This window comes from Oncorhynchus keta, chromosome 15 (genome assembly GCF_023373465.1).
Source record: "Oncorhynchus keta strain PuntledgeMale-10-30-2019 chromosome 15, Oket_V2, whole genome shotgun sequence".
Taxonomy (NCBI): domain Eukaryota; kingdom Metazoa; phylum Chordata; class Actinopteri; order Salmoniformes; family Salmonidae; genus Oncorhynchus; species Oncorhynchus keta.
Genome location: NC_068435.1, coordinates 45718121 through 45740670, shown reverse-complemented (window position 1 = coordinate 45740670; position 22550 = coordinate 45718121).

Sequence of the window (22550 nt, the reverse complement as noted above, 5' to 3'; positions counted from 1 at the left end):
TTGCCTGTAGCAAAGACATGCCGAGAACTGAATATGGAACTCAGTAATTAACATTTCCCCAATACTGACCAATCTCTTTTTATAAAGCCTGCATTTTGTTAGTTTCTGAAATGGGTGAGCACCTTAATGAAACAAGAAAGAGAAGAAGAGCGAAAAAGCAATGACCCAGGCAGGAAGAACTCTTTTGAAAGATTATGTTTTGGTTGAAGGATGACACGGTGATAGAGAGCAAGTAACAGCTGCTTTGAAAATGAAGCACTCTGTGCATCCCGAATGGCACCTTATTCCCTATGTAGCTCACTACTTTTGACCAGGGCCCATTACTTTCGAGTGGGTGCCATTTGGGATGCAAGCATTCTCTGGTCTTGGAAGAAAATAGGATGTCGCCATCCTTGAGAAAGACCTGTAGCGCTCTCTCTCTCTCGTGCTCTGCCTCGTGCTCTGCCTCTTTCTTTCTCTCGGTCTCTTTCTTTCTGCATATACATATATATATATATATATATATATATATATATATATATATACAGTGCTGTGAAAAAGTATTTGCCCCCTTCCTGATTTCTTATTTTTTTGCACATTTCTCACACTTAAATGTTTCAGATCAAACAAATTTAAATATTATACAAAGATAACCCAAGTAAACACAAAATGCAGTTTTTAAGTGATGATTGGATTATTAAGGGGAAAAAAGCTATCCGAACCTTTATGGCCTTACGTGAAAAAGTAATTGCCCCCTAAACCTAATAACTGGTTGTGCCACCCTCAGCAACAACAACTGCAATCAAGCGTTTGCGAAAACCGGCAATGAGTCTTTCACATCGCTGTGGACGAATTTTGGCCCACTTTTCTTTGCAGAATTGTTTGATTTCAAATCAAATCAAATCAAATTGTATTTGTCACATACACATGGTTAGCAGATGTTAATGCGAGTGTAGCGAAATGCTTGTGCTTCTAGTTCCGACAATGCAGTGATAACCAACAAGTAATCTAACTAACAATTCCAAAACTACTGTCTTATACACAGTGTAAGGGGATAAGGAATATGTACATAAGGATATATGAATGAGTGATGGTACAGAGCAGCATACAGTAGATGGTATCGAGTACAGTATATACATATGAGATGAGTGTGTAGACAAAGTAAACAAAGTGGCATAGTTAAAGTGGCTAGTGATACATGTATTACATAAGGATGCAGTCGATGATGTAGAGTACAGTATATACGTCTGCATATGAGATGAATAATGTAGGGTAAGTAACATTATATAAGGTAGCATTGTTTAAAGTGGCTAGTGATATATTTACATCATTTCCCATCAATTCCCATTATTAAAGTGGCTGGAGTTGGGTCAGTGTCAATGACAGTGTGTTGGCAGCAGCCACTCAATGTTAGTGGTGGCTGTTTAACAGTCTGATGGCCTTGAGATAGAAGCTGTTTTTCAGTCTCTCGGTCCCAGCTTTGATGCAACTGTACTGACCTCGCCTTCTGGATGATAGCGGGGTGAACAGGCAGTGGTTCGGGTGGTTGATGTCCTTGATGATCTTTATGGCCTTCGTGTAACATCGGGTGGTGTAGGTGTCCTGGAGGGCAGGTAGTTTGCCCCCGGTGATGCGTTGTGCAGTCCTCACTACCCTCTGGAGAGCCTTACGGTTGAGGGCGGAGCAGTTGCCGTACCAGGCGGTGATACAGCACGCCAGGATGCTCTCGATTGTGCATCTGTAGAAGTGTGTGAGTGCTTTTGGTGACAAGCCACATTTCTTCAGCCTCCTGAGGTTGAAGAGGTGCTGCTGCGCCTTCTTCACGACGCTGTCAGTGTGAGTGGACCAATTCAGTTTGTCTGTGATGTGTATGCCGAGGAACTTAAAACTAGCTACCCTCTCCACTACTGTTCCATTGATGTGGATAGGGCGGTGTTCCCTCTGCTGTTTCCTGAAGTCCACAATCATCTCCTTAGTTTTGTTGACGTTGAGTGTGAGGTTATTTTCCTGACACCACACTCCGAGGGCCCTCACCTCCTCCCTGTAGGCCATCTCGTCGTTGTTGGTAATCAAGCCTACCACTGTTGTGTCGTCCGCAAACTTGATGATTAAGTTGGAGGCGTGCGTGGCCACGCAGTCGTGGGTGAACAGGGAGTACAGGAGAGGGCTCAGAAAGCACCCTTGTGGGGCCCCCGTGTTGAGGATCAGCGGGGAGGAGATGTTGTTGCCTACCCTCACCACCTGGGGGCGGCCCGTCAGGAAGTCCAGTACCCAGTTGCACAGGGCGGGGTCGAGACCCAGGGTCTCGAGCTTGATGATGAGCTTGGAGGGTACTATGGTGTTGAATGCCGAGCTGTAGTCGATGAACAGCATTCTCACATAGGTATTCCTCTTGTCCAGGTGGGTTAGGGCAGTGTGCAGTGTGGTTGAGATTGCATCGTCTGTGGACCTATTTGGGCGGTAAGCAAATTGGAGTGGGTCTAGGGTGTCAGGTAGGGTGGAGGTGATATGGTCCTTGACTAGTCTCTCAAAGCACTTCATGATGACGGAAGTGAGTGCTACGAGGCGGTAGTCGTTTAGCTCAGTTACCTTAGCTTTCTTGGGAACAGGAACAATGGTGGCCCTCTTGAAGCATGTGGGAACAGCAGACTGGTATAGGGATTGTTTGAATATGTCCGTAAACACACCGGCCAGCTGGTCTGCGCATGCTCTGAGGGCGCGGCTGGGGATGCCGTCTGGGCCTGCAGCCTTGCGAGGGTTAACACGTTTATATGTCTTACTCACCTCGGCTGCAGTGAAGGAGAGACCGCATGTTTTCGTTGCAGGCCGTGTCAGTGGCACTGTATTGTCCTCAAAGCGGGCAAAAAGTTATTTAGTCTGCCTGGGAGCAAGACATCCTGGTCCGTGACTGGGCTGGGTTTCTTCTTGTAGTCCGTGATTGACTGTAGACCCTGCCACATGCCTCTTGTGTCTGAGCCATTGAATTGAGATTCCACTTTGTCTCTGTACTGACGCTTAGCTTGTTTAATAGCCTTGCGGAGGGAATAGCTGCATTGTTTATATTCGGACATGTTACCAGACACCTTGCCCTGATTAAAAGCAGTGGTTCGCGCTTTCAGTTTCACGCTAATGCTGCCATCAATCCACGGTTTCTGGTTTGGGAATGTTTTTATCGTTGCTATGGGAACGATATCTTCGACGCACGTTCTAATGAACTCGCACACCGAATCAGCGTATTCGTCAATATTTCCATCTGACGCAATACGAAACATGTCCCAGTCCACGTGATGGAAGCAGTCTTGGAGTGTAGAGTCAACTTGGTCTGACCAGCGTTGGACAGACCTCAGCGTGGGAGCCTCTTGTTTTAGCTTCTGCCTGTAGGCAGGGATCAGCAAAATGGAGTCGTGGTCAGCTTTCCCGAAAGGGGGGCGGGGCAGGGCCTTATATGCGTCGCGGAATTTAGAGTAACAACGATCCAAGGTTTTACCACCCCTGGTTGCGCAATCGATATGCTGATAAAATTTAGGGAGTCTTGTTTTCAGATTAGCTTTGTTAAAATCCCCAGCTACAATGAATGCAGCCTCCGGATAAATGGTTTCCAGTTTGCAAAGAGTTAAATAAAGTTTGTTCAGAGCCATCGATGTGTCTGCTTGGGGGGGGATATATACGGCTGTGATTATAATCGAAGAGAATTCTCTTGGAAGATAATGCGGTCTACATTTGATTGTGAGGAATTCTAAATCAGGTGAACAGAAGGATTTGAGTTCCTGTATGTTTCCTTCATCACACCATGTTCCGTTAGTCATGAGGCATACGCCCCCGCCACTCTTCTTACCAGAGAGATGTATGTTTCTGTCGGCGCGATGCTTGGAGAAACCCGTTGGCTGCACCGCCCTGGATAGCGTCTTCCCAGTAAGCCATGTTTCCGTGAAGCAGAGAACGTTGCAGTCTCTGATGTCCCTCTGGAATGCTACCCTTGCTCGGATTTCGTCAACCTTGTTGTCGAGAGACTGGACATTGGCAAGAAGAATGCTGGGAAGTGGTGCGCGATGTGCCCTTTTTCGGAGTCTGACCAGAACACCGCCTCGTTTCCCTCTTTTTCGGAGTCGTTTCCTTGGGTCGCTGCATGCGATCCATTCCGTTGTCCTGTTTGTAAGGCAGAACACAGGATCTGCATCGCGGAAAACATATTCTTGGTCGTACTGATGGTGAGTTGACGCTGATCTTATATTCAGTAGTTCTTCTCGACTGTATGTAATGAAACCTAAGATGACCTGGGGTACTAATGTAAGAAATAACACGTAAAAAAACAAAAAACTGCATAGTTTCCTAGGAACGCGAAGCGAGGCGGCCATCTCAGCCACATTGAAGGGTTTTCGAGCATGAACCGCCTTTTTAAGGTCACGCCAGAGCATCTCAATCGGAATCAAGTCCGGACTTGTTTTTAAAGCCATTCTGAGGTGGACTTGCTTGTGTGTTTTGTATCATTGTCCTGCTGCAGAACCCAAGTGCGCTTCAGCTTGAGGTCAAAAACGGATGGCTGGACATTCTCCTTCAGGATTTTTTGGTAGAGAGCAAAATTCATGGTTCCATCAATCACAGCAAGTCGTCCAGGTCCTGAAGCAGCAAAGCAGCCCCAGACCATCACACTACCACAACCATATTTGACTGTTGGTATATGTTCTTTTTCTGAAATGCTGTGTTACTTTTACGCCAGCTGTAACGGGACGCACTACTTCCAGAAAGTTCAACTGTTGTCTCGTCAGTCCACAGAATATTGTCCCAAAAGTCTTGGGGATCATCAAGATGTTTTTTATGGTTGAGTCATGAACACTGAGCTTAACTGAGGCAAGTGAGGCCTGCAGTTCTTTAGATGTTGTTGTGGGTTCTTTTGTGACCTCTTGAATGAGTCGTCGCTGCGCTCTTGGGGTAATTTTGGTAGGCTAGCCACTCCTGGGTTCACCACTGTTCCAAATTGTCTCCATTTGTGTATAATGTCTCTCACCGTGGTTCGCTGGAGTCCCAAAGCTTTAGAAATGGCTTCGTAACCCTTTCCAGACGGATAGATGTCAATTACTTTGTTTCTCATCTGTCCCTGAATTTCTTTGAATCGGGGCATGACGTCTTGCTTTTTGAGATCTTTTGGCCTACTTCACTTTGTCAGCCAGGTTCTATTTAAGTGATTTCTTGATTCAACAGGTCTGGCAGTAATCAGGCCTGGGTGTGGCTAGTGAAATTGAACTCAGCTTTCCAAAAAAATTTGATTAACCACAGTAAATTCATGATTTTACAAGGGGGAGCAATTACTTTGTCACATAGGGCCATGAAGGTTCGGATAGCTTTTATATATGTGTGTGTGTGTGTGTGTGTGTGTGTGTGTGTGTGTGTGTGTGTGTGTGTGTGTGTGTGTGTGTGTGTGTGTGTGTGTGTGTGTGTGTGTGTGTGTGTGTGTGTGTGTGTGTGTGTGTGTGTGTGTGTGTGTGTGTGTGTGAAGGTGGATGGGTAAAGGTCCTTTGAAGCAGCTGAGAAGTGAACAGTGGTTGGATAGTAAAGTAGTGGTAGATGGAGGAAAAAGAAGGGAGCATCACACATCTAAAGATGTTGCCTTAAAAGTTACATTTCCATGTTATAATTAAAGGTACATGCAATATATTTTTTAAATTCAATCAACTGGGTGCAGAAATTACCTCCCCTTCACAATGTTATTATTGTGTAATCAACAAAAAGAGCACAGAGGCAAGGGAAGGGGTTTCCCGTAAACATGAACAAAGAATTCTTCAACGATATGCATTTATTAACGACTTAGCTGAATTCCAGACAAAGTGCAATTCCTAAGTCAATGCCTGGACTTGGGGCTCCCAGAGTTTTTGCTCCGGAAATAGGGCATGAATGTTTGATATGAGGACGTGAAGATCACTGTACATTCAGACTTCTGTGATGACATGTACAATAAAGGTACCAGACAAAACTAAGTTGGCTGCCCCATTTTGTTGGCTCCATTTCTTGGCTGTCTTGGAAAAACTAAAACATACCAAGAGCCGGAAAACCTCATTCCACATTCTCTCTTACTAATTAGACCTGTATTCTGTAAGACCTGTATTCTTTAACACCTGTTGTTCTGTAAGTTCTGTAGTTCTGTAAGATCTGTAGTTCTGTAGTTCCGTAAGTTCTGTAGTTCTGTAAGTTCTGTAGTTCTGTAAGTTCTGTAGTTCTGTAAGGTCTGTAGTTCTGTAAGTTCTGTAGTTCTGTAAGACCTGTATTCGTTAACACCTGTTGTTCTGTAAAACCTGTAGTTATGTAAGTTCTGTAGTTCCGTAAGTTCTGTAAGTTCTGTAGTTCCGTAAGTTCTGTAGTTCTGTAAGGTCTGTAGTTCTGTAAGTTCTGTAGTTCTGTAAGTTCTGTAGTTCTGTAATTTCTGTAGTTCTGTAAGTTCTGTAGTTCCGTAAGCTCTGTAGTTCTGTAAGGTCTGTAGTTCTGTAAGTTCTGTAGTTCTGTAAGGCCTGTAGTTCTGTAAGTTCTGTAGTACTGTAAGACCTGTAGTACTGTAAGATCTGTAGTTCTGTAAGGCCTGTAGTTCTGTACGATCTGTAGTTCTGTAAGATCTGTAGTTCTGTAAGGCCTGTAGTTCTGTAAGGCCTATGCTTCTGTAAGATTTGTAGTTCTGTAAGGCGTATAGTTCTTTAAGGCCTGCAGTTCTGTAAAATCTGTTGTTCTGTAAGGCCTGTAGTTCTGTAAGGCCTGTAGTTCTGTAAGGCCTATAGTTCTGTAAGGCCTGTAGTTCTGTAAAATCTGTTGTTCTGTAAGGCCTGTAGTTCTGTAAGGCCTGTAGTTCTGTAAGGCGTATAGTTCTTTAAGGCCTGCAGTTCTGTAAAATCTGTTGTTCTGTAAAGCCTGTAGTTCTGTAAGGCCTGTAGTTCTGTAAGGCCTATAGTTCTGTAAGGCCTGTAGTTCTGTAAAATCTGTTGTTCTGTAAGGCCTGTAGTTCTGTAAAATCTGTTGTTCTGTAAGGCCTGTAGTTCTGTAAGGCCTATAGTTCTGTAAGGCTTGTAGTTCTCTAAGTTCTGTAGTTCTGTATCATATGTATTTCTGTCTCCTAGGGCTTTGTAAACCAAAAGGAAGTAATGCATTGAACTATGGGACTTTAATGAGGACCAGACAACCTTTTGATACAGTATTGGTGAGTCTTCAAACTTTCACCAGTGATAAAACGAATGGCGCTATGGCAGACGGCATCCAAAGATTTAACAGTTGTGGCAGCTGCAATATGGTAAATGGTGACAACATAACTTACCTGACAGTTCTTGGTTAACTTTACACTCTGCTTCCTGTTATTTAGGGAGAGGCCAGATCTATTTCTAAAAAATAATAATAATAATAAAAAAGAATCCCACTTTAAATCTTAGCTTTTTAATTAACTAGCTTATCCGTATGTTTTTTTAAACATGAAGTCTTTGTCAATCCAAATGCCCAGATATTTGTAGGCGGGAACACGATCAAGGGGAGAACCAGCCAATGAATAAATATGTATTCCATCTGAAACATTCTGGAGAAACTGTAGAACAACCTGTGCACTGAACAGAACTATACACTCAAAATGCAACATTTTTCAAAGATGTTACTAGGTTCCAGTTTATATAAGGAAATCGATCAATTGAAATTAGTTAATTAGGCCCTAATCTATGGATTTCACATGACTGGGAATACAGATATGCATCTGTTGGTCACAGACCCCCCCCCCCCAAAAAAAAAATAGAAAAGTGGGGGCATGGATCAGAAAACCAGTCAGAATCAGGTGTGACCACCACATCTCCTTCTCATAGAGTTAATACGGCTGTTGATTGTGGCCTGTGGAATGTTGTCCCACTCTTCTTCAATGTCTGTGTGACGTTTCTGGATATTGATGGGAACTTGAACACGCTGCCGCACAGGTCAATCCAGAGCATCCCAAACATGCTCAATGGGTAACAAAAGTATGCAGATCATGGAAGAACTGGGACATTTTCAGCGTTCAGGAATTGTGGACAGATCCTTGCGACATGTGGCAGTGCATTATCATGCGTAAACATGAGCATGATAATGAACATGCAATTGTGAGGCTGGTCTCTAACATTTTCAGAAAGGGATTTTTATAAGATAACAATGTCAGATTGCAGCTCTAACATAGCCTGGCCAACAGTTGGGGCGATGGCAAACATAACAGTGTCACCACAGATGAACATTACAAGTTTGATCCAGGCCTATTTCAGTCAACCATTGAATACGAATGTGATGGTCAACAGTATCGACGTCCTTGGAAAGGTTTATAAATAAGGCAGCACAATGATTTGTATGATTCAAGCAATTTAACACAATCTAAAACAAGTGTAGCAGCTGAAACTGTCCCGGTCTAAAACAAGATTGATGCACATTAAGAATTGAGACAGAAGTTACAAAAGCTTTTGATCAAAGTTAGACAGGGATTCTAATACTTTGCCAAGAGTGTGCAAAGCTGTCATCAAGGCAAAGAGTGGCTACTTTAAAGAATCTAAAATCTAAAATACGTTTTGATTTGTTTAACACTTTTTTGTTACCACATGATTCCATATGTGTTATTTCATAGTTTGATGTCTTCACTATTATTCTACAATGTAGAAAAATAAAGAAAACCCTTGAATGAGTAGGTGTGTCCAAACTTTTGACGGGTACTGTAGATGTTCAGTGCGGTCATAACTAAGACTTTCAACTTCATACAGTGCTACAGTCTATTTGAAGCAACGGTCTTCCATTATGTCACTTGGGATTCTTCATTTTCTCCTCAAACACAAAGCTCTGGTTCTGCTGTTGTTACATTAAAAACAAACCCACAAACCCACCCAACACAAAGATTGAGTAAACAATAGTTCTGGACAAGGTGGTGTTAATTTAGATTGAGTTTAAAATAAAAATGATTGATATCTACATGGGAAAGTAGGATGCCACCATAGAAACCAAGATGATAAAAATGATCCAGAATGCTTTCATCTTCATGTTATTCGTCCCCCTCTCTGTCCCATTTCCCTTCCCCCGGCCAGAGTTTCTCCAGGGTTCCGAGAACCCAGAAAAAGGTTCATCGATAACACGACCAGAACCTCAGTCAAGACAAACCAATAGTAAATCCAGGACGTCATGAACACATTGGCTGAGCAAGATCCATCAGCCAGACCAGAACACATCACCTTGTACCTCAGGGGTCGGTACCTCATGAAGGTTACAGGATGGACCACCGCTAGATAACGCTCCATACAGATACAGAGCTGGAACAGGGAACGGCCAAAGCTCATTAGACAACCCCAGAGTTGATAAATGTACACAACAATCACAGGTGCATGCATGAAGTGTGCGATGATAGCTAACACAGTGAACAAGCTGTTGATGATTTCGGACACGGTCATGTCGAGAGCAAAGCACTCCGAGGCTATGGTCCCGCCTGCTCCAGTCACCATCAACCACAGGAAGTAGGTATTAGTAGGAATGGCTAGGAAGAAGCTGACTGCCGGGGGGGAAGTAATAACTTGGGTTCTCCAAGACTGTTCACAAATTCTGGAAACAATGAGCTATTTGTGATAGAAAATGTCCCAACTTTCTGAAAGTAGACATAGACAGGAGAAATGTAATTTAAACAAAAAACAGAGATGTCTTGCTTGCATAAGTATTTGCACTTGCTTTAAATGTGATTTATTTTTCACGACTCCCACCGAAGGTGTCTCCCCTGCCTGTTCGGGCGGCGCTCGGCGGTCGTCGTCCCCGGTCTACTAGCTCCCACCGAAGGTGTCTCCCCTGCCTGTTCGGGCGGCGCTCGGCGGTCGTCCTCCCCGGTCTACTAGCTCCCACCGAAAGGTGTCTTCCCTGCCTGTTCGGGCGGCGCTCGGCGGTCGTCGTCCCCGGTCTACTAGCTCCCACCGAAGGTGTCTCCCCTGCCTGTTCGGGCGGCGGCGGTCGTCGTCCCCGGTCTACTAGCTCCCACCGAAGGTGTCTCCCCTGCCTGTTCGGGCGGCGCTCGGCGGTCATCGTCGCCGGTCTACTAGCTCCCACCGAAGGTGTCTCCCCTGCCTGTTCGGGCAGCGCTCGGCGGTCATCGTCCCCGGTCTACTAGCTCCCACCGAAGGTGGCTCCCCTGCCTGTTCGGGCGGCGCTCGGCGTTCGTCGTCGCCGGTCTACTCATTGGCTGCACCTGTCTCGTATTTGTTTTTGATTCAGGACTATTTAAGCCGGTTAGGCCCAGCTGTTTTTGTGTGGGCTTGTTTTCTGTTAGTCGAGGTTGTGCGTGTAGTGTTCCTGTCCATTTGTGCCCTGTGTTGTGTTGGACATTTTTTTATTATTTCGCCTGTTGTTTTGGGCGTTCGCATTGGAAACCGAAATAAAGTCCGGTTTCCCCAGTATCCTCTGCTCTCTGCGTTTGACTCCACAACCACCACTCCAGGCTCTGTGACAGGTTCAAATATATACAGTATATATACATCAACAAGGTTCCCAGGGGAAGCAATGCTTTTATGCCTTTCCTTAACCCTAAACCTTACATTAACCACACTGAAACTATACTTAACCTTAACCTAACCCTCAAATAGACCTAACCTTTAATCTGTTAAATTAATTCACCCCCACTTTATAACCATTACTTGTTTACTCATAGTTCTAGATTTTGTAACAGAGTATTTGCTTACAAGTTTACAGTCATGTTACAACTCAATGACAATCCGTACATTTCAAACTATCCATAAACCATACCTGGTACAGATTGAGTGTCCTTTGGCCATAAGATACAGTTATTATCTGTCTTTAGCGCTGAACTGTGCTTAATCAGTCTTCTTCTCTTATTCTGAAAACAAATGTAGCCAATCGTGTAAATCAAGATGCAAAAGTATGGAAACCACAGCACAAACAACAAATTGTCTCAATTTACATCCTTGGAAATTATGATCCTGGTATCATTTCAACCAGAAAGACTTCCAAATTATTTGAACGAATGGGATTGATGGATGGAAATTGTATCCAGTAATATTTGTACTATTACGGTTAGAATTTGACACTTGCTAGAGTACCAGGTCAGAAGTGCTGTGTAATCCGTGATCATTCGATCAGGCTCGTTTGCATGCCAGCCATGCTGGCTGTATGGTCACACTGGACCTTTGTCCCAGTCAGACTGGCCCTTTGCCCCAGTCAGACTGAATCTTTGCCATGGTCACACTGGCAGTATGCATCGGTCACGCTGGCCTTTTGCCCCGGTCAAATTATAATTTTGTAGGTGGAGCTCGGCTGCTGCAACCTCAACCACGAAACTGGCTGTTATTCTGCACCGTCAGTAACAGGTGGTGAATGTGGGTGCATCAATTGCTGCCCTAGAAGGAAGGAGGGAATGGGAGAGAGAGAGAGAGAGAGAGACCTACCAGCTGTTTAATTCATTCAACCGAACAAATAGTCCGCTGTTTATTGGCTCGTGATAGATGATGCTGACACCAAGCTGCTGATAAAGGATTATTATTTCAGACTAGACCTTTAAGATATAATAATAATAATAATAATAATAATAATAATAATAATATTAATAATAATAATAATAATAATAATAATAATAATAATATAATAATAATAATAATAATAATAATAATAATAATAATAATAATATTAATAATAATAATAATAATAATAATAATAATAATAATAATAATAATAATAATAATAATATATGGGACTTATATTGCAATTTTCAAGGACACAAATTAACAAGAAAAAACACTAAATATCAGACTTAACAAAAAATGAATACCACTGCATTTTTGTTAATAAGCTATTTCTGTCTTTTATTTTTTTTTACATTTGCAAAAATGTCGAAAAATCATTATTTTCTTTGTGATTATGGTGTATTGTGTATAGATTAATGGGAAAACATGTATTTGATCAATTTTAGAATAAGGCTGTAACGTAACAAAATGTGGAAAAAGTCAAGGTTTCTGAATACTTTCAGAATGCACGACATGTATACAGTATATACATATATACCTTTTACATATACTTTCCCTTATTATTTTCCACTAACTCTACCACCCCTCTCCTATTTGCAGTGCACTAATGGACATAACACTTAGGCTTCTATTTCCAGCTTATATATACTATACACATTTTACTGACACAATCTATTTTACAATAGTTATCTTTTGTTTGTTTCAATCCCATCAATCCCTTCAGCTACCCTCAACCCCTCCCATCCAGTTTGATTTCTGTTTTCTGATTTCTGCCATATATGTTTTACTGTGCTGTTTCCCAAAAGTTCTGAAGCTATATACATATTACGGACAAAGTATATTTTACATTAGTTATCTTCTTGTTTTAAGCCCCATTCTTCAGCTCCACTCAACCCCTCCCATTTATCGCTTCACGCCATACATTCCTAATTTCGATTTGCCATAGATTTTTCAAATGTGCTGTGGTTTCACAACAGTTCTGAACTTTTCTATTATCATAGTTTGTAGATTGTAAATTAAAGATAAACATTTATGCTAAAGTTATTATTATATTATTGATCGATTGACTATGACTTTTCAAATCACCGAGAAGTGCTATTTGCAGAGTTAACTCCAGGTAAATGTTGTAATTCTTCAGCCATTCCTGGACCTGTGACCAAAAATAAACTACAAATGGACAGTACCAAAACAAACGATTTAATGATTTTGTATTTAAATTGTTGTAATAATTTATATAGAAAAATTATATGTTTTAAATCCGCCGTTGTTATGCGTATCCTAAACCATGTGTCATGGAATCGGTACATCGCAAATCTCTACCCAACTAATTTTGGGCATACGGGTTGATTGGGGAGAAGTAGGTCTGAGCGGTAAGGGGGGTGGGGATGGTTAAGGGCTTTGCAGGTCAGAAGGAGGATCTTGTAATTGATGTGTTGGGAGACAGGCAGCCAGTGGAGTCGGGCTGCAGAGTTTTGAACTATTTGGAGCTTATGGAGGGAGCTTGAGTTAATGCCGTAGTCAGTTGCAGTAGTCATGATGGGAGAAGATGAATGCATGTATGAGGGTTTTAATGGCAGCACATTAGGCAATGTTGAGGAGGTAGAACACGTGTTGGTCAAATGAGAAGGTGGAGTCCAGGATGATGCCAAGGTTGCATGCATAGAGAGAAGGAGAGACAGTGGTTTCGTAAATGGTGAGCGTGAAGTTGCCAGCTTTGGTGAGGGTGGATTTGGTGCCTATTGGGAGGGATTCTCTTTTATCACTGTTGAACTTTTGCTGCATCCATGTTTTATTGCAGAGTGCCTGAATTAAATGTGGGTCAGGGATTTGGTGCTCAGGTAGATCTGGGTGTCAACGACATAGCATTGGATGTCAAGGTTGAAGTGACAGAGGATCAGACCAAGAGGGAGGATGAGGATTATACAGTTTAAGGGACCCAGGACAGAGCCCTGGGGGACACCCTGTATAACTGCAGCCTAGTCTGATGTTTGGCAATTGAGGTAGATGTAGTGGTTCCAATTTTTGAGGTATGATTGTAGCCAGGAGAGTTCAGTGCCCTCAACACCCAAGCCCTCCAGCCTGATTGCTCACTGTGTCAAAAGTGGCAGTCAGGTCCAGGAGCTTCGGGATGTTGAGGGGAAAGGCATCAGCAGAGGTGAGGAAGTCATTGATACATTTGAGGAATGCATTTTTAGTACTGTGTGGGGAGGCAACAGTACGTTCCAGAGTCTTGGAAAGGAAGGGGAGTTTGGAAATGGGGTGGAAGTTATTGAGGATGCTTGTTTCCAGTCCTGGCTTTTTTAAGATGGGGTTGACTGCAGCTATTTTGTAGTTGGAGAGGACAGTTCCGTGGACAAGGGAGAGTTTGACGATGTGTATGCTAGAGAACAAATAATAGGCAGGCATGCTTTGATAAGAACAGTGGGGAGATGATCCAGAATCGGAGAGCCGGGTTTCATGTGTTACAGTTGGGAGGGGCAGCTGAGGGAGATTGATCAATCAATGATGAGTTTATTTTGGTGATCTTGTCCTTCACAAACTGAAGGAAGGAGTTGTGGAGTTCAGTGGAGTGAGTAGAGAAGCTGTCGTCACGGGGCTGAAGTAGTTTACTAACGGTGGAGAACAGAGTACATGTGTTTTTATGGGATCTGTTGATGAAGTAGGTGGATCTTGCAGCAGTGAGGGCATCTCTGTAGGCCGAGAGGCGGAGTTTGTAGACCTCATTGTGGACATTCTTCCTGCTCAGGCGCTCCGTGCGGTGGCCAGCTTGCTTCAAGACGCGGAGCTCAAAGGTAAACCAGTGGGAGGAGGAGAAGGTTTCGTTTGGAGGGGGCCAGAGAGTTAGAGAGACAAATAGAGCAGAATTGAATTGGGCAGCTAGTTCATCAGGTGAGTTGGGGGTGTGGTCAAAGGGCAGGGCAGAGCAGAGCAGATGGCATCAGAGAACTGGATGGGGTCAACAGCTTTGATGTTGCAGAAGGAGAGGAGGCGTTTGTTGTGATTTGATTATGAGGTAATAGAGAAATAAAGGATCTTGTGGGAACAGGGAGGGGGAAATATGAGTTAGGTTGAGGCCAACAGAGCAGACAAGGTCAAGTATGTGTTCCTTGATGTGAGTAGGAAAATTGACAAGTTGGGTAATATTGAAAGAGTTCAGAACAGCAATGAAATCACAGGAAAGTGAGTCCAAGTTAATATTCATATCTCCAAGCAACAGTAAGAGGGGGAGAGTGGGACAACAATGGTGAGTAGTTCACACAGGAATGATTCATTAGCTTTAGGAGGACGGTACACAATGACAGTGGTTATGGAGCAAAATAATTTGTAGGCAATGTATTCCAATGAAGACACAGTAGGGAGAGACAATTTGAGTTGTACAGTACAGCGAGGCCGCCACCATGGCCGGTGGAACGGGGGTGGCACAGATATCCACAACCAGTGGAAGCAGCTTGGTTGAGAGAAATGATATCACCATATCTAAATACTGTATATATGCTCTTCCAGTACTCGTGTACAATCCCTGTGATATTCCCTCAGAATGCCAACATGGTTTCATATGAAATTGTCAAAAACGTGATATTTAAGTTTGTAGACTAAACTGACATATTACTTATAGTCAAAACAAAAGTAATACATGTTTTAAGTGAGAAGTAGGCATTGGTCTGAAAATAAAAAAGAAAGGGAATTAACATGAGCACCACAATTTCTATTCCACCCATGCTCTACCAAGGTTTTCCAGTACACAGCTCTACAGTAGCTACAGTATGTTGGTATATTGTACTTCATACAATTAACTACATCCAACCCTCTATTTAGGAAGTAAAGAGAAGGAGATGTATAAAATAAGATTAATGAACAGTTACATAAAGAGGGCTGGGATATTTGGCTGTTAAATACTATTCTATTGTGTTATTGTATTGATGGGGACATTTGACAGTTAACTCTTCAATGGTGTGGGCGAAAACAAAACAGAGACATACAGTAACTACAAAACAATTACTGTCTCTGGCTATATGGCTGTGGTTATTAGTCCATTTATTATCTGAAGTATAGGCTACTCCTGATTTGGTCATTCAGTTCCACAATAACCTGTTCAATCATTGTTAATGTTAATTATAGTTGGCTTGTATTACCTGATAGCGTCTGTATTGCTCACACTTGAAGTTGAACAGTTTAGTAAATTAAGAGCTACTCTACTCATCCCATAGGGTGGCAGGTAGCCTAGAGGTAAGAGCGTTGGGCAAGTATATATATAAAATATATATATATATAAAATAAGATAAGAGCGTTGGGCAAGTAACCGGAAAGTTGGTAGTTCAAAATCCCAGAGCTGACAAGGTGAAAAATATGTCAATGTACCCTTGAGCAAGGCACTTCAATTAAATATGGTCAATGCATTCTAGCACATTACATTCCACTTCATATCGGCGGTTTCATTTTATTTTTACTTCCGGTCCAACACAATGCTTCGCTAGCTCAGGGATGGAGGAGATGTTGCTTAATATGGAAAACATTTCTGAATGATATTTACAGAATTTGTAGGGTATACAGCAAGGCTTTGGTGAGAAAATTGGAGGAACATTTTAAATCAAGTGTTTCCACATAGCATTACTGCTACAAAGCTGACGTAGCTAGCTAGCTTTTTTCCACTGAAATTTCATAGCTGGCTAGCTAGCTAGCTAGTTAGCATTAGAGCCTTCTGACTAGCGTGAAGCTAATGGTTGTTACATTGTGTAACAGCAGTAGATCTATGTACTAAAAATATTGTTTTTGCTCTGAGATAGTTTTGCTCAAGTTTTGCTCCAGCTAATGTTTTTTAGGAGAAATCCTAGGTTCCTTTAGAATCTAGACAAGAAGGGATGAGGAAGAAGATCAGATGTGTAGCTCCTTCTATCTGGCTGTTGCAGTGCCCAAACAATGTGAGAGCATACTGCCACAGAAATAAAGGTAAGATCTCTCAGATTCTATCTTATTTAGCTAGATGTAATTGTTGAACCAATGCAAAGTTATACATGTGGCTTGCAAAATGAGCAGCTTTTCCTGAAAATGGCTATCTGATAAAGATAGCTAGTTGTTGTTGTTCTAACTTCGTAACTGTAATATTCTCTGCTTTTCTGAAACATGGCTTTCGGACAAGATTCATCCCTTTGCTATCCAACTTGATGGATTCTCAATTCACCGAGCGGACAGGACAGTGGAGCTGTCACGTCCTGACCTTAGTTCCTTTTTATGTCTCTGTTTTAGTTTGGTCAGGGCGTGAGTTGGGGTGGGCATTCTATGTGTTGATTCTGTGTGTTGTTTTTTTAGGTGTTTGGCCTGGTATGGTTCCCAATCAGAGGCAGCTGTCAATCGTTGTCTCTGATTGAGAACCATACTTAGGCAGCCTGTTTTCCCACTATGGGCTGTGGGTAGTTGTTTTCTGTCTCTGTGTCTGCACCAGACAGAACTGTTTCATGTTGGTCTATTTTTGTTATTTTGTCTTAGTGTCCTGAGTGAAAACAAATATTAACATGGACACTTACAACGCTGCATTTTGGTCCGATCCTTCTCACTCCTCCTCAGAGGAGGAAAACCGTTACAGGAGTCAGGGAAATCAAGAGGGGGAAGGGTCTGCCTCTTCATCAACAAGAAATACATTCCACCTCAGGACAAGAAAAATAACAAGCTGGCACTTAACGAACTGTACGAGGCTATAAAGAAGCAGGAAAATTTGAACCCGGAGACTGCTTTTTCTTGTCTCTTGTTTTAATTCTGTCAATAAGACCCGTAATGCCCAACTTCCGTCAGCACGTCTCCTTCGCCTCTAGGGGCAATAAAGTGCTAGACCACTGTTACTCTTCTCACAAGCAAGCATACAAGGTCCTCCGTCGTCCCCAATTCGGCAAATCAGATCATGATTCCATACTCCTGCTTCCTGTTTACAAGCAGAAGCTCAAACAGGAAGTACTGTGACTCGATCCATTAATAAATGGTCATCAGAGTCAGAGATTAAGCTGCAGTACTACTTTGCTAGTGCTGATTGAAATATGTTCCTAGACTCTGCCGACAACAACGATGTGCTAACTCTTCATCTGCCATTAGGAAATGCATCAGCGAGGTAGTCCCCACAGTGAAGGTTGATTGTTCCCCAATCAAAAACCCTGGATAAACACCGAGATTGGCCCTAAACTAAAGGACAGGGATGCCGCTGACAACCCTCAGGCTATGGCTAAGGACAGGAACAAGTACAACAATTCCTGCTACATCCTCCGCAGAGTCATTGAGCAAAAGGACAATATGCTGTAGGAATAAACTGGACTCCCCATTATAAGTACCCTTGTATTTGGATTGATGATAAACTCTCTTTTAAAACATATTGAAAAACGGACAAGAAGAACTGAGAATTAAGATACATTTCTTTCATAGAAATAAATCCTGCCTCACTTTGGAAACTATAAAGAAGATTGTTCAATCAACGCTTCTCCCAGTGCTTCTCCCAATGCTTCTCCCAGTGCTTCTCCCAGTGCTTCTCCCAGTGCTTCTCCCAGTGCTTCTCCCAGTGCTTCTCCCAGTGCTTCTCCCAGTGCTTCTCCCAGTGCTTGATTATAGTGATATAATCTACATGTATGCAGCAGCCTCTGTTTGAAAATATTTGGATTCAGGCTATCACTCAGCACTGCATTTTATCACTGGGGACAATTTTCATACACCACTGAATGAAACCCTAGTATCAATGGTGAACCCCGTTGTCTAAATAAAAGTTTCAAAAATAAATAAAAATAACAAGACCGTGCTGTGCGTGAGGGCCCCCACCGACCCAGGAGTTGTTCTTAATGTTTTGTTCACTCAGCGTATATATCAGATTTATATAATTCTCAATCGTTCCCTTTGAAAGTTCAATGCAATTGTATAATCTTATAAAATTTGTCATAGGTTTTTGCATACCTACACCATTGCACATTTGGAGACTTAACATAATTGATTAATGCCTTACTTACTGCCAATCCTTTGGTTTAGCTGGTAACCCCATGGTGAATTCAACTCTGTTAATTAAAATGAAGGTTGAGGTGAAATAAGGGGCAGATAGACACATACATACATAGAGGGAGGGAGGGAGGGAGGGAGGGAGGGAGGGAGGGGGAGGGAGGGAGGGAGGGAGGGAGGGAGGGAGGGAGGGGGAGGGAGGGAGGGAGGGAGGTCACTAGAACAGTCTGCAACTCCCGGCCTCACCCTAACAGTCTGCAACTCCCGGCATCACCCTACTAGAATGAGTCTTCCGTGCAAAACACAAACACGTACAGCAGTGATTAAAACACATCCAGGTGAGGAGGTGTTTCATATTCACATTAACTACACCAATGGGCAGCCATTTTGCAACATTCTGACAATCTACTAAATACATCTCATACGTGTATACTGTAGGCTATCAGTAAAATTATAATTTGGTTGTGTTTATGGAGATTGTGGGTGTTCCATCTGCGCCTGCCACACCCTTTACTGCTCTCCCTCTCTCTCTGTGTGTCTGTGTGATTGTGTGGGTGGAGACAGGTGTGCTGGAGGCAGAGCAGATCCCCACCAGCTGCAACCTGTTCCATAATCAAGACCTCTACTAATACTCAGCCCTGCCACCTCCACGCTGCCAGATCGTAACCTCTGCTCAGTCAGCCTGCGTTTTAGCAGTTTGTTCCTGCGTAGAGCCTGGTTTCATGTTGTGCCTGTTTTCCTTTCTGCAACAGTTCTGTCTGCTCTGGTCCTTGTCTCCAGTCACACGTCTCGTCAGTCCTGCTACACTGTCCTGGACACCCCACTCTACTGCTTCCTTGGATTCCTCTCCAGACCTGCTCACCCAGCCTCAACTCCCCTCGCTCCAGCCTCAGCACCTTGGTCCCTGCAACCCGCCCAAGCTTTTCCTGGCTTTCCCTGGCCTGCACCCCATCTTCAAATCAAATCAAATGTTATTTGTCACATACACTTGGTTAGCAGATGTTAATGCGAGTGTAGCGAAATGCTTGTGCTTCTAGTTCCGACAATGCAGTGATAACCAACAAGTAATCTAACTAACAATTCCAAAACTACTGTCTTATACACAGTGTAAGGGGATAAGGAATATGTACATAAGGATATATGAATGAGTGATGGTACAGAGCAGCATACAGTAGATGGTATCGAGTACAGTATATACTGTATGAGATGAGTATGTAGACAAAGTAAACAAAGTGGCATAGTTAAAGTGGCTAGTGATACATGTATTACATAAGGATGCAGTAGATGATATAGAGTACAGTATATACATATGAGATGAGTATGTAGACAAAGTAAACAAAGTGGCATAGTTAAAGTGGCTAGTGATACATGTATTACATAAGGATGCAGTCGATGATGTAGAGTACAGTATATACGTATGCATATGAGATGAATAATGTAGGGTAAGTAACATTATATAAGGTAGCATTGTTTAAAGTGGCTAGTGATATATTTACATCATTTCCCATCAATTCCCATTATTAAAGTGGCTGGAGTTGGGTCAGTGTCAATGACAGTGTGTTGGCAGCAGCCACTCAATGTTAGTGATGGCTTTTTAACAGTCTGATAGCCTTGAGATAGAAGCTGTTTTTCAGTCTCTCGGTCCCAGCTTTGATGCACCTGTACTGACCTCGCCTTCTGGATGATAGCGGGGTGAACAGGCAGTGGTTCGGGTGGTTGATGTCCTTGATGATCTTTATGGCCTTCCTGTAACATCGGGTGGTGTAGGTGTCCTGGAGGGCAGGTAGTTTGCCCCCGGTGATGCGTTGTGCAGACCTCACTACCCTCTGGAGAGCCTTACGGTTGAGGGCGGAGCAGTTGCCGTACCAGGCGGTGATACAGCCCGCCAGGATGCTCTCGATTGTGCACCTGTCGAAGTTTGTGAGTGCTTTTGGTGACAAGCCGAATTTCTTCAGCCTCCTGAGGTTGAAGAGGTGCTGCTGCGCCTTCTTCACGACGCTGTCAGTGTGAGTGGACCAATTCAGTTTGTCTGTGATGTGTATGCTGAGGAACTTAAAACTTGCTACCCTCTCCACTACTGTTCCATCGATGTGGATAGGGGGGTGTTGCCTCTGCTGTTTCCTGAAGTCCACAATCATCTCCTTAGTTTTGTTGACGTTGAGTGTGAGGTTATTTTCCTGACACCACACTCCGAGGGCCCTCACCTCCTCCCTGTAGGCCGTCTCGTCGTTGTTGGTAATCAAGCCTACCACTGTTGTGTCGTCCGCAAACTTGATGATTGAGTTGGAGGCGTGCGTGGCCACGCAGTCGTGGGTGAACAGGGAGTACAGGAGAGGGCTCAGAACTTGTGGGGCCCCCGTGTTGAGGATCAGCGGGGAGGAGATGTTGTTGCCTACCCTCACCACCTGGGGGCGGCCCGTCAGGAAGTCCAGTACCCAGTTGCACAGGGCGGGGTCGAGACCCAGGGTCTCGAGCTTGATGACAAGCTTGGAGGGTACTATGGTGTTGAATGCCGAGCTGTAGTCGATGAACAGCATTCTCACATAGGTATTCCTCTTGTCCAGGTGGGTTAGGGCAGTGTGCAGTGTGGTTGAGATTGCATCGTCTGTGGACCTATTTGGGCGGTAAGCAAATTGGAGTGGGTCTAGGGTGTCAGGTAGGGTGGAGGTGATATGGTCCTTGACTAGTCTCTCAAAGCACTTCATGATGACGGAAGTGAGTGCTACGGGCGGTAGTCGTTTAGCTCAGTTACCTTAGCTTTCTTGGGAACAGGAACAATGGTGGCCCTCTTGAAGCATGTGGGAACAGCAGACTGGTATAGGGATTGATTGAATATGTCCGTAAACACACCGGCCAGCTGGTCTGCGCATGCTCTGAGGGCGCGGCTGGGGATGCCGTCTGGGCCTGCAGCCTTGCGAGGGTTAACACGTTTAAATGTCTTACTCACCTCGGCTGCAGTGAAGGAGAGACCGCATGTTTTCGTTGCAGGCCGTGTCAGTGGCACTGTATTGTCCTCAAAGCGGGCAAAAGTTATTTAGTCTGCCTGGGAGCAAGACATCCTGGTCCGTGACTGGGCTGGGTTTCTTCTTGTAGTCCGTGATTGACTGTAGACCCTGCCACATGCCTCTTGTGTCTGAGCCATTGAATTGAGATTCTACTTTGTCTCTATACTGACGCTTAGCTTGTTTAATAGCCTTGCGGAGGGAATAGCTGCATTGTTTATATTCGGACATGTTACCAGACACCTTGCCCTGATTAAAAGCAGTGGTTTGCGCTTTCAGTTTCACGCGAATGCTGCCATCAATCCACGGTTTCTGGTTTGGGAATGTTTTTATCGTTGCTATGGGAACGACATCTTCGACGCACGTTCTAATGAACTCGCACACCGAATCAGCGTATTCGTCAATATTTCCATCTGACGCAATACGAAACATGTCCCAGTCCACGTGATGGAAGCAGTCTTGGAGTGTGGAGTCAGCTTGGTCTGACCAGCGTTGGACAGACCTCAGCGTGGGAGCCTCTTGTTTTAGCTTCTGCCTGTAGGCAGGGATCAGCAAAATGGAGTCGTGGTCAGCTTTTCCGAAAGGGGGGCGGGGCAGGGCCTTATATGCGTCGCAGAAGTTAGAGTAACAATGATCCAAGGTTTTACCACCCCTGGTTGCGCAATCGATATCCTGATAAAATTTAGGGAGTCTTGTTTTCAGATTAGCTTTGTTAAAATCTCCAGCTACAATGAATGCAGCCTCCGGATAAATGGTTTCCAGTTTGCAAAGAGTTAAATAAAGTTCGTTCAGAGCCATCGATGTGTCTGCTTGGAGGGGGATATATACGGCTGTGATTATAATCGAAGAGAATTTTCTTGGAAGATAATGCGGTCTACATTTGATTGTGAGGAATTCTAAATCAGGTGAACAGAAGGATTTGAGTTCCTGTATGTTTCCTTCATCACATCATGTCTCGTTAGTCATGAGGCATATGCCCCCGCCACTCTTCTTACCAGAAAGATGTCTATTTCTGTCGGCGCGATGCGTGGAGAAACCCGTTGGCTGCACCGCATCGGATAGCGTCTTCCCAGTAAGCCATGTTTCCGTGAAGCAGAGAACGTTGCAGTCTCTGATGTCCTTCTGGAAT